Source organism: Anomalospiza imberbis, chromosome 5, assembly GCF_031753505.1.
Source record: "Anomalospiza imberbis isolate Cuckoo-Finch-1a 21T00152 chromosome 5, ASM3175350v1, whole genome shotgun sequence".
Taxonomy (NCBI): Eukaryota; Metazoa; Chordata; class Aves; order Passeriformes; family Viduidae; genus Anomalospiza; species Anomalospiza imberbis.
The window spans coordinates 49,018,762-49,031,488 of NC_089685.1; the positions used below are offsets into that span (position 1 = coordinate 49,018,762).

General features: G+C 44.8%; 2 long non-coding RNA genes across 2 annotated transcripts in view; one reads left to right on the forward strand and one right to left on the reverse strand.

Moving 5' to 3' along the window:
• LOC137474233 (uncharacterized) overlaps nucleotides 1-12,727 on the forward strand; it is a 243,070-nt gene that overhangs the window by 206,502 nt on the left and 23,841 nt on the right. The gene's annotated exons all lie outside the window — the stretch shown is intronic.
• The window catches only part of LOC137474217 (uncharacterized), an 18,590-nt gene continuing 12,156 nt past the window's right edge, over nucleotides 6,294-12,727 (reverse strand). Inside the window, exon 3 of the long non-coding RNA XR_010999242.1 lies at nucleotides 6,294-7,352. This is a non-coding gene — a long non-coding RNA (uncharacterized lncRNA). The remainder of the gene's footprint in view (nucleotides 7,353-12,727) is intronic.

Genomic DNA, 12,727 nt, shown 5'->3' on the forward strand with positions numbered 1-12,727 from the left:
ACGGAGCTGGGGAAGGGGCTGGAGCACCAGGAAGGGCTGAGGGAGCTGGGGGGGCTCAGCCTGGAGAAAAGGAGGCTCAGGGGGGACCTTCTGGCTCTGCACAACTCCTGACAGGAGGGGACAGCTGGGGGGGATCGGACTCTGCTCCCAGGGAACAGGGACAGGACAAGAGGAATGGCCTCAAGTTGTGCCAGGGGAGGGTCAGGTTGGACATCAGGAGGAATTTCTTCATGGAAAGGGGGCTCAGGCATTGGAAGGGGCTGCCCAGGGAGGGCAGGGAGTCCCCATCCCCGTCCAGTTCAAGAAATGACTGGACATGGCACTCAGTGCTCTGGGCTGGGTGACAAGATGCTGTTTGGTCACAGGTTGGACTCGATCCTAAAGGTGTTTTCCAACCTGAATGATTCTGTTATTCAATGATTCTATGATTCTAAGGTACCCTAATGGAATAACCTCGGCAGGCAAACACCCCACACTTCCATCAGCAAAGGAAGAGAGAAAAATCTAGAGACTGTCCTAGAGGCAGAGTGTGTAGGGGCAAGTATTCACACACCTGAAACAGAAAGAAAAAAAAAAAAAGATAATCAGGCATTGGAACAGCTTATTCCTGAATGGATCCCGCGCCCTCTGCTGGAGCGCTGTGCTCATCCCAGCCCAGCCAGGGAGGAGAGAACGGAGTACAGGCGTGCCATGGGTGGGTCAGAGCTGGGAACAGGCAGGGGCCAGTTAGGAGGGAGAAAGCTCAAGGGATATAATGCAATGTAAAGGCTATTCATAAGAGAAAAAGGAAGCACTACACAATAGGTGATGAGGGGGGGAACTTGCTCCCTGCAAGGTACCCAGAGGGGGATGGATGGAAAAAGGGATTTGGGGCTGTCTCAGCTCATTTCACAGCAAAGACCAGACCCCGAAATTTGGACACTGCAGAAGAGGGGAATTTGGAATGTCAGTTTTCCTAAAAACATCTTCAGAAATCCCTGGCATGCCTGAGAACGGTGCCAATCTTTTCTGCAAGTACAGATGAAATCAGTGATATGGATGAAGGGCACTGCCTGCACAGCCTCTGGGGAGGGTTCCACCTCCACCTGTGCTGCTCAACTCACTGCAGCCACTTTCCCAGGAAGTCTCATGTGTCCTCTAATGTCCCAACAACACTGTGCAGCAGATGTAAGGCAAGCTATCCTTGCAAACTTCTCCAGGCCTCTGGCGTCAGGGATACTCAGAGGAGGGGCAGATCAGCAGATGCTGGAATGGCCATCCCCACTTCTGGGGATGCACAGGACAAAAGTATCAGTGAGACTCAACCCTTTAGTGTGTTTGTACCTCTGACACCTGGGGCTGCCTCCAGTCTGGAACTGCAGCTTGGTCAGGAGTGTGGGTGGATGAAAAGCCCTGGGAGGTTTGATTCCTGTGTGGAGATATAAAGGAATGGCAGGACTGTATTGGGTGTGCAGAGCAAACAGAAGTCACAAAGTGAGCAACTGCAGGAGGCAAACAGCACCTGGTTGATTTGGAAGGAGCTACAGCTACACATCCCTACATAACAAGTTTAGGATAGGAAGTGACTTCCTGAAACACAGTATCAAAACCTACTGGAGAGGGTAAATTTTTCTAGCAATAAACAAGGAAATGATTCCCCTATGAGTATGCAAATTGCTACTTAGCAAATGGCCTGGGCTATGGGGAGCTGTTAATGTGCACAAAATCGATACCCAGGCAGTTTGTCTGCTCCACTCAAAGCAAAACACAGCAGCCACGCTGGCTTGGATTGGCCTGGGGTATGGAATATAATTTCCCCCTTTGGAAAGAGAGAGTGTTGTGCAGACCTGATGGTGTCATCAAGAACCTGAACACTTTGCACAGATTTGACCAGGTCACAAAGAGAAATAGACACAGGGTTGTCACATTTCTCTGGTGAGAGCTTCACCTCTTCCTTATTCATGAGCTTCAGACTCTCACTATTGTGACTACTTGCTCCTTTTCCAGGAGTGGATGTCTGCTGCCTGCAATGAATTTGAAAATTAGGGATGAACTCTACACAGTGCAGCCAATGTCCATCAAGCTATGGTTCAAAACTCTTTAAGGGTCTGTGGACAAGTTTTAAGGAGTCCATAAAGGTCACAAGAAAAAATAACTGGTTGTCACAAGCTGGTATTTACTGCACTGCTATTCTCATCCCCAGTAACAATATTTAGAGTATCTGCAAATAAAAGACTGGGAAACAGTTATTTTACTCCATCAGAGCTTGGGAAAAGTCAGATCTAGATCTCTTTAAAGGGTCAAAGCTATATAACACCAGTTAATACCATTTAGTGTAGAAGCTGAACTGATTTTGGTCTAGACATAAGTTTCCTGTTTCTGCCAAACTTCTGCATGAATATTTAAGTCTGAAGAATGACCACAAGCAGACCACCTAAACCTACAAGCTCACTGTTTCCCATTTTTAACCATGTCAGGATCTTGTCTTTTGATCACATGAGGGGACATTTCCCTCTAAAACCTTCTGACCTAACCAGGAAGACTCACCATTACCACTGTGCTTGTTTATCTCTCCAAAGAAATCAGTGTCCAAAAGCAAAACCTTTCATAACAGAAATTATGGTGATTTTTATGAAGGACATTTTTTGTATTTATCATGCATTCATTGATTCAGTTCCTTGTTATACAATTAATTCTCCTCTTACAGAAGCTAAATTTACCAGACTGCAGTACCTTAGATACACCTATGGAAGCTGTTTTAAAGAAAGTCACCACCTTTGTTACTCTGCAGACTTCAGGCAACAATGGAGGATGAAGTGAATGAAGTGCTGCAAGTAATTCCACAATTTCCTTTGAAAGTCTTGAGTGAATATCACTCAGTTCTGATGATCTGTCAGCAGTCAATCTGTCTGCAACACAGTTTCTGCCACAGTTATTCAATAGAAGAGATGCTACTCTGTCTTTGATTTCATTTCGTCTAATCTAATGACTCTCCAAATTGTATTCTCTACTGGGATTGCTAATTCACTTCTAGGAAAATCATTTTAACAGACCAATTACGACAGCAAATACAAATGCTGTACTCAAAATTAATACATTTATACTCCTCCCTGCTTCTCCTTCTTCCTGACATTTCCTTTATACCTGTATTGCCATGAATGCAGTTTAATACTCTGTGGGCCCTTATGGCAGATGCAGCTCAACTGGTCAGCCTTGCACAGCTTATGCCTTCATAATTCACCCTCTAAAAACCTTCTCCCAAATTTACCCTAAGCCTGATTGGTTTAAAAAACCCTCTTTATCTTATCTGCAGTAAGTCAGACTGAAGAGGGTGCCACAAAATTTAACACCATGCAAGGGACTGAAAAAATGTAGGAGGACAGATTCCTGGGGCTCACAGACACAGCCCTGGAGCAGCCTCACCTTTTGCTGGGGCTCCCTAAATCCCAGATTTCAGAAGGAAGCCATGAAATGAGTATTTACAAGAGTGGAGGTCAGGACTGTGCTTGCAGCCTGACCAGAATTACCTTTATCTCCATCACCCATTTACAGTTCTGATGAGTGACCACCTGCAGCAGCCCAAGGCAGGTGAGATGACCACTCCTCCCTTCAGATCTTTGCTACCTGCTAGATAAAAAAGACATTTTCATAGGAAAAAAAATAATAGAAGCATTTTGAGTTTTACTTAATAAATACAAAAGGGGGAGAGGTGGTGGTGATAGGGAGATAAAGGGATTTGCATCATTGAAACCCAAATCTGATTAATTTTTTGGGGTGAAAAGATGATTTATGTGATATTGCCTGGACATTATACATCCACCTGTAGTTGTGAGCAATCTCAATTCTACACACATTGCTGCAGGTTTGGAGCACTGCTGGTGCAGGCTGACAGTGGTGGGGTCTGTAATGATGGGAACCAAAACCCAGCTCCTTGGTGGTATTTATGCCACTCATTTTAGTGCAGTGGGGTTTGGGACAGCAACTTCCCTCCAGAGGGGAGTGAAGAATCATCTGGGCTGGATGAAGAAGGGAAAGAGATGAAGTAAAGCAAGCAAGTGTGGTTTGAAATGTGGCAGCTGAGAGAACAAAAGACTTTGCAAAACAAACAAAATATGTGCATTAACTCAAATATGCAAATATGTCCAGGGCTCAAGGATTAGAGGCAGTGAGAGTTTTGGGTGAGGGACAGGGAGCAGACAAGCACATGTACTCACCAGTAACAATGCTGCCACAGTGGTGGGGGAGAAGAAAAAAGAAAACAAATCTGTGTGGGAACCATTGCCCTTCAGCAAGACACAGACTCCTGCATCCACTGGGAGAACAAGGCTTTTTCCTTGACTGTTGTCTCTTTGCCCTCTTCCAGCATGACTGTGAGGCAGACACATGGATAAATGCCACATACATGGGCTTACCTTTGTGGCTCCTGAGTCCAGAAGCAAGCAAAAGCTGAGTGAGGAGTAATTTGGAGATTGCCAATGCAGTGCCCACGATGGAGCAGGACAGGTCTCGTGGAAGGTGGTAACACTCTGGGGAGTGCCCACATTAGCACTCTTTAGTCTCGGTATCCAACCAGACACAGAATGTGGGAGATGCAAAAGCACCTTCAGCAACACCTTTCTTTGAGCAAGGGCTGGAATGGAGTCAGACACATCCCTCACCAGCACCACACTGATCTCCTGCCAGGAGATCACTCCAACCTGATGGCAGGCAGAGCTGTCACAGCACAGAGGGACCACCCCTGCAGGACCAGCAGGGCAACATGCCAAATTATCTTCACATCTTTCCCTGTGGCAGGAGTTCAGTGCAGCACTGCAGCACCCACCTCTGAAGAAGGGGAAATTCTGCAAAGGGACGTGGACTGTCCTAAAAAAGCTGCAGACCCGTATTAACTCCACATCAAACATTTCATATGAACACAGTAAAGTGCAAGAGGGTAACCAGCCTTTTTGACATAAAAACCCCCACACAACACTTTAAAAAATACTGATTTTATTCATGTCTAGCCTATTCAACAGTGGATCACACCAGCAGGAACAACCACAAATATCGAGTTACAAGGTTTCACCAGGTTCTTGCCTGTGCAATGCTATATTTGAGTCAAGCACATATTATGGTACCACCACTAATGACAATGATTGCTGTTCAAAGCTCACTTGAGTCCCATCTCCCTGGAGCACTTCCAAGCCCAATAACCTCATTTCCCACTGTGTGTGGGATTGTCAGCAGAGAATTTGTGTTCTCAAAGCCTGAATGCAGCAAATATCCTGAAGCACATCTCCAGCTAAAAATTCCCTATACCTCATTTGTTCTTTATTTGAAAGGCTTCAAGTTTTCAGTGAAACAAACAAACAAAAAAGCTCCCACCATCAAAAATTTCTCAGAAATATTCGGCCTGACCTGTATAAATCAGGTCCAATAAGGGAGCTGGAATTACTTATCTCACCACACGACCTGGCCTGCAAATTCCAGCTGTTTTCCTTGGAATGATGCATCAGTGCAAGGTTTCACACCAAAAGCAAAGCACTTCTGTCAATATCATGCCTGCTGATGGTGTCAGCACACAGTATGGCCCAAGGTTTCTGCCCCATGGATTTCCCCAGGATATTCACACTTTTCCAAAGGTAGCCTGCACCTACGCTGACTCTGAAGACAATTGCCCTTGCAAGAAGGGTCCATAGCAGCTCTGGTCACTCATGGTCAGCCGCATGGCCTTGAGACACAGATCAGGATAAAAGGACTTGGAGGATTCCCACAGCTGGCCTGCACTGATAGATAGAGCAAGTCCCTTGGGATTGTGGAGTGCATTTTGCCTCCCAAGGACTGCAGGCTCACATCCACACCCAGGACTATTCAGAAGAGCTGCACCAGGAGCAGCCTCCATCTGGCAGCTCAGGGTTTCTCTAAGCCCAGTCCTACAAGCCGGTGGGAGCCACAGGTAGTCAGGAAGCTCCCCAGAAATCCAGACCCTCAGCCAGCAGCACAAAGATGTATTGAAGTCCCAGAGCTGCCAAATCAGAGAGAACTACCTTCCACCTCTTTTCCCTCACGCACTGATGCTGAAAAGTGCCAGACAGGCTAAAAGTCACTCAGGGAGATATAGAGGGTGTTACTGATAAAGAGTTCTAGGGAAGATGGATGCCCAGCATCCATCAAACTACCTACTGGAAATCCCAGCTGTCACATTTCACTCCACTCTTCCCTTCAGGCCTTCCCTTTCTTCCTACCCCCCTCTCCCACTCCCCTGTGCAGAGCGCTGGCAACACACACAAGCTGGATCCACACATGGTCACGGAAATTTGGCTGCACAGCTGACCTTTGCACCCCTCTCTGCCCTTCACTTTTCAGAGCTAATTGGGTTTTCTATCACTTTCAGCACGGCACAGCATGGACTCGTGGAGCTTGAAAAGCAGCAGAGGTTTTTATCACCATGGTGCAACGGGAGAAGACTTCAGAGCATTTTCTGGGAATGCGGCGTACAGTTATATTACAATTGCAGAATTGTCTGGCTATTGTGTCTCTTAAGTCACACAATGGACTACAAACAGTGCTATTTCAGTGGAACTCTCTACAACCACTGAAAGTAAGTCACTAAGTCTGTTACAGCAGGCAATGGACTCACATGTTCACAAAAACTGACTACAGATGCTAAAGCCAGACGCTTTGTAGGTAAATGAGAAACACCTCTGGTTTGGGCCCATTCCCTCAGGCAGCAGATTTTTTGCATGAACAGGGTGATTACTCCTTGTAGAGCTATATGAAACATTTACCTTTTTATCCAAGTTATGAAAGCATAGCTTTGAAAAGCACAGTAATCCAAGGCCAAAGAGACAGGCAGACAAATGGACAGACTTCTGCCACTCGTTTGGTTATCTTAGAGAGCTCTTTGCTCTTCTATGGGCTGACCTTATGCATTTGCCAGGTCTAGATGCTCCACTTGAAAAAAAGGCTGAAAGGAAGTTTCAACAGCAGACTCTTCTGGAGGTGTCCTGTGTCAATCTCCAGCTTCCCACAGGACTCGGTGCTTGTCTGGGGCTTTTGAGGAACAGCTCATAAATTGCTGTTATTCAGCCACTGGCAGTTGAATCCTGCTTTATTTAGTTTTCCCATAAATAAGATGCATTGGAATCTTGTAGGGGATTCTCTCTGCTTCCTTCCTGCAGTCCCTGCTCACACTTTGTTTCAGTTTCCAGGAGTGTTGACCCCTTTAAAAGCAGCAGCAGCAAGAAAACCACAGAGCAATGAAAACAGTTTCCTGACCATAAAGGTTGTATCCCCTGCACAGAGAGAAACTCGACCAGCTTTACAGGAAGAAGATGCAACAACCTCTTTTCCAGCATCCTGACATGACAGCCTTGCAGCATACAGAATCCAGCCTAGCAAGGAAAAAATAAAAAAGGTGTTGTGTTAAAAAAAATGCACAAGAAAAAGGTATTATTTTACATGGATCACAGTAAAGCCACAACAACCTAAGGGTTCATTTCTTCATGAGAATGTTTGGAGGGGCTAAATTTGAAATCTGTTTTCAACTGCAGCTGGCTAAAATAGAAAGGGCTACATTTCTTTGCTCACCTTGATGCCTACTGGGATCAGCTTTAGGGCCAATTTTTCCTTGCAGCTCCTGGGAATTACACACCTGTCTTATTGCATGAGATGAAATATATTTATTAGAAGGTTGCAAAATGTGTTAGGATGCATTGCAGTGCTGTGCTCTTCAAGGACAGAGGCACAAAGTCTGATTCTTACTGTAACTGGGACTTTGGGGATTCCCAGAGCCATTTTCATGGCATCTAATTTTAAGTCCTTTTAAGATAGATCTGTAATGACAATTTGGCTTATAGCCCCTCCCTCTGTACCAGGGGCAGGAAAGTCTATCAAAGCAAATAAGGGAAATTATTTTTTTTTTAATTAGATCTGAAACAATTTATGAGACAGCAGAACAAAAAAAGTTGGGTCTGCAAGAAATTTTCTTCCTTTAGGGACTTCTCCATTGTCACACTTTTGTGCAGTCCATTCCAGCTGCATCTGTGCTGGTGACTCATAAAACCTAAAGGGCTATTAATAAGTTGTTAAAAGTATCAGCAGTCTTCCACAACAAAAGAAGGAGAAAGAAAAAAATGACTGGAATAAATGAAGGACTGCACCCTATGGAAGGGATCCACACTGGAGCAGATCATGAAGAGCTGCAGCCCATGGGAAATGCTCACACTGGAGAAGTTCCTGGAGGACTGACTTCCATGAGAAGAATCCCCCACTGGACCAGAGGAAGAGTGTGAGAAATCTGTGATGATATTTTCTCTCTCCTGTGGAGCTGAGGATGGAGAGTGACAGAGTGACTTTAGGAGGCACCTGGCACCCAGCCAGGGTTAACCCACGACAGCTACATGGATAGGATATGATCTTAAACTCACCGTTTCAGGACTCCTGAGTGCTAAACACAACTCTGAGGTCCAGACTTAATTCTGTGAGCAGGGCTAGTAATGAGTTTAAAGAAGTTCAGCTTGTGCCTGACAAAAGGCTGAGCAGCTCAAGCCTTGCACTGCAAGGAGTCTGCACAGTATATGTTTTTACACAGCATTTTCCACCACAATTCTCTTTCCCACTCAGTGCAGAGGTTTGAAAACAGCTTATTCCACGATGAAAACCATGCACTTTCCAGTCCTGAGCTCCCACAGCTCTTGCTACTGCTTGGCAGTGACTCAAGTAGCCAGAAAAAGAAAAAGAACAGGCTGTAAAAAGTGTGGCAGTGAGAAAGCTCTGGGCCAGAAGGTTGTTTGTCACACTGCCAAAACCCAAAGGAGGTGAAAGAAGTGGAAGAAACATCAGAGATGGGAGAAGCCTACAAAGTGAACAAGATTTGTCAAGAGTTCTGCCTAGGTTCCGAAAGGAGAAATGTCAGCAGCACAAAAAATATATAAATATGCGTCCGTACAGAAATATAAATATACACCAACACATTTGCATCTGCTCTTCAGAAAGTTTTCTAAGGCAAAGAAAAGCCAGGTCTACCATCAAAATGCACAACTTGCTTGCTTTGAGTTCACCACTACTGTGAGCAATCTCTGCTTTCCAGGCTAAATATGTGCTGATCTTCAAAACAAAATTCCCTCAGTGAGTTTTCTTTCATGTCAATCTTTTTTTCCTGTGGATTTATATGTTGGAGAAGAGAGTTTTCACTCCAGGGATTAGAGGATGGAAAAATTGAGATGCTGAGGCCAGCTCACAGTTTTCAAGAGATTCAGAGCAGCAAGAATTGAATCCCAGTGATTGTTTGGAGTTTGGTAAAGCAGAGACCCCATCAGACAATCCAGAGGCAGAAAGATATGTCTGCAGCAGCATGATGAATTGAACCTCTGACAAATGCCTGGATTTCCCAGCAGTGTGAGCAATCACAGTGGTGGTTTGGTCTGATTCTTGTTCTAGTTTTACACTTATGTGTATAACATGGATCTTCCCCAAAGGCAGTAGAGATGTTCCACTGGGAAAGAGGAGAGGATGAGGCTCTAAATAGTCAATATTTGATGTCTAGGATCTCCTTTTATCCATTGTTTATATTAAAAAATGAAAAAAAAAATGCTTAGAAATTGTAAAATATACTCTCTTACAGCTTGTTTCTGACCTGCAGGGAGATGATTGCTGCTCCTTTATAGTTTGTAAATTCATTTAGGAAAACTCTCTGGCAGGAAACCTGACTCCTCTTGAACTGGAAGTGCTGCATGTTTAAGGTGTGTAATGTTACCTCCCTGTTCAAAGCAAGGCTTGTGCAAAAGAACTGTGGTCCCAGTAAATAAAAAGGTAATGAATTTTATAAACAGGTTTTTGAGTTTAGCATGGAAATTTTTCTTGAATTACCTGTAAATTGAAAACCCAAAGTCTAAATTTTCTGGCCAACTTTTCATTGGGTGTTCTAGAAACAAAACAGCTGCAGGAATCAAACACTGCAGCCTTAAGTAGATCTCTGCAAACAGCTTAGAAAGTATAACTGAGCTGTTTTATTCAGTTACAGCAGAACAAACAATCATTCAATACTGCAAATATTGGGAAAAACCCAACCAGTTGTGGCCAGCAAACCTCACATTCTAAATCTGTCCACTAAGCCAGGGTTTAGCCAGCACAGCACAGCAGAGACTGGCATGAAATCATCCTATATCCAAATTTATGACAGTGCTGGAAAGCACCATCAAAATAATGAATACTTTCACTCACACAGGGAAAGCAACAGGAAAGGTTTGCACTGGGCCAGAAGAGTGGCAGGTGGACCAGAGAAGATTTTTCTATCTCTATAACTCTATAATTACAAAAGTAATAAAGCACCTAAAAGGAATGGGTATGAAGGCAAATGTGAAGCATAAGAGAAACAAAATACCAAAGTACTCCTTGCCTATGACTTACTCATTACCCAGTTATTGCTTAGTTACTTTTAAATACTATTTAAAGTACAAAACTAAACCAAGAACTTCCTACGTGGTGAATGACATTGGAAGCTCAGCTTGAAGTCTAAAGGGGCTGAGTTCCAGAAAGCAGAATGAAGGTCTTGTACACAAACAAAACATGCTACACTGCTGTTGTTTTTTACAAGGTGGGCCTCATTTATGTGTAGAGGATTGCAGGGGGTTAATTTTGGGCACCCACTTCTCTATCCTTTATTGTCCTTAATTTTGAGAGCCTGATATTGATGCCTCAATTAATAATAAATAGCTCAACACTCCTCAGTGAAGTTTTCTGAGACCAGAGATGTGAACAATTAGACTATGCTCTGGAATGGGATCTACTCACCTGGGCAACTTTTCAACCCCATTTCAGACACCTTCTACATTTATAAATTGAAAACATGGACTAACACTCATGTTTAAAACCAAACTTCTGCCTCCTGCTTCCATGCAAGGTCTTGGAATCCACCTCAGTGGTGAGAGATGCAATCCCATTCAGGCTGTACATGCAAGTAAGAAGATCTACAGACAGAAGCAACTTCTAGTGAGTTAACTGAGAATAATTTCAGGCTTTGAATGTCACTGAGTATGGCAAAAATGTGGGAAAAGTTACTTCAAGTGGATGTAACTCCACTGAAGCAAATTTTACTCGCTTTCATTAGGACAGACCCCTGTGGCAGCCAGGCTATCCCACTGTACAGAAATAAGGGAGAGGTGATTAAACAGACCAGATCCAATGTATTTATAGCGCCCATCTTAAAGCAGAAAAGCAGAAAAGAGCAGAAAGATTGTGAAGTGAGCAGCTCTGTTCCTAACGAGAGGACGAAGTCCTTCCAGTGTTTCTCTGTTGCAAAGAACTCATCAAATCAGCTGGCAGAACAAAGTGGAAAGATCCAGCACGGCCTCATGTGAGATTGCTTGTTTTAGCTTGACTGAGCATCAAGGAAATTCCCAACACTTCACCATCCTTCCTCAAATTAAACCCCCAGTTTAACCCCCCATATGCAGCTCACACTTCTCTCCCTGGGAGCCATCTGGGACTCCCTTGAGGAATCCTGACTTTTCAGCACATATTGTGTTTAATTCTGACATTAAAAGGACATTGTTGGGTTTAATGACATTGTGCAAAGACTACACTGACTTGTTCCAGAAAATGCACCCTGTGGCAAGTTCCACATCCATTCCCTAAATCTGACCCAAGCCTAAGTGCTTGTCCTCAGCCGCCACCAAAGCAGCTCCTTCAAAGCTAACACTCGTGATAAAAACCAAAGAGAATCTTGAGTTTCTGTACATAAAAGAAATGGATTAATAAATGCTGGGGCAGACAGTGCTGCTCATGGGAGCGGAACCTTCATGGCTGGGCTGGTTTTGGCTGGGGTATAGTTAATTTCCTTCCTTTTGGGTTTGTGCTGAACACGGGGTTGATAATAAAGGGATGGTTTTGGTTGTGCTGACACAGACACAACTGGTTTTCCTACTGCCACGCTGGCAAGGGGGCTGGGGGTGTGTGGCAGGAGACACAGCTGGACAGGTGACCCCAAGTGACATTCCAGACCTTACAGCATCATCATCATCAGTGTATAACGTGGGGGGAAGAAGATGAAAAGGGATGGATGTTCAGGGTGATGGTGTTTGTCTTCCCATGTCACTTTTAGGTGTGATGGGGCCCTGCTCTCCTGGGGATGGCTGAGCACCAGCCTGCCCATGGCAAGCAGGGAATTAATTCTTTGTTTTGCTTTGCTCGTGTGCACTGCTCTTCTTTTCCCTATAAAACTGCCGTTATCCCAACCCAGGGGTTTTCCAGGTTTTACCCTTCCCATTCTCTCCCGTATCCCGCTGATGGGGAGTGAGGGAGCACCCACCGGGCACCCGTGCAGGTGTCCCTTGTCTCATACCTCCCTGGCCCACAGGATGGCACTGCGACACTCCACAAACTCCTCCCGGGCTCTCGGGGCTGCTTCCTGACAGCAACAGTCAGTATTTTTTCCCAAAGTCAGACTTTTTCCCACTGCAATTCAAATTTTCTTAGAATTCCACAGAATCTCCCATGCCGATGCATGTCCTTCCCCAGAAAGATCACCTCTCTTTCTGTGGGCGTTTTGCTGGAATAAACAACAGTGATCTTCGCCCCAGAAAAGTCTCCATTGGAAGCTACACACAAACCCTCCAGAAAAACTATGTTTTTGGCTGCTGAGAAATTGTATTCAGTAAAACCTGAGATTAATAACAAGGAAGGGTCTGGAGAGCCAGTTCTGTGAGGAGCACCTGAGGGAGCTGGGGGGGACCTTCTGGCTCTGCACAACTCCCTGACAGGAGGGGAC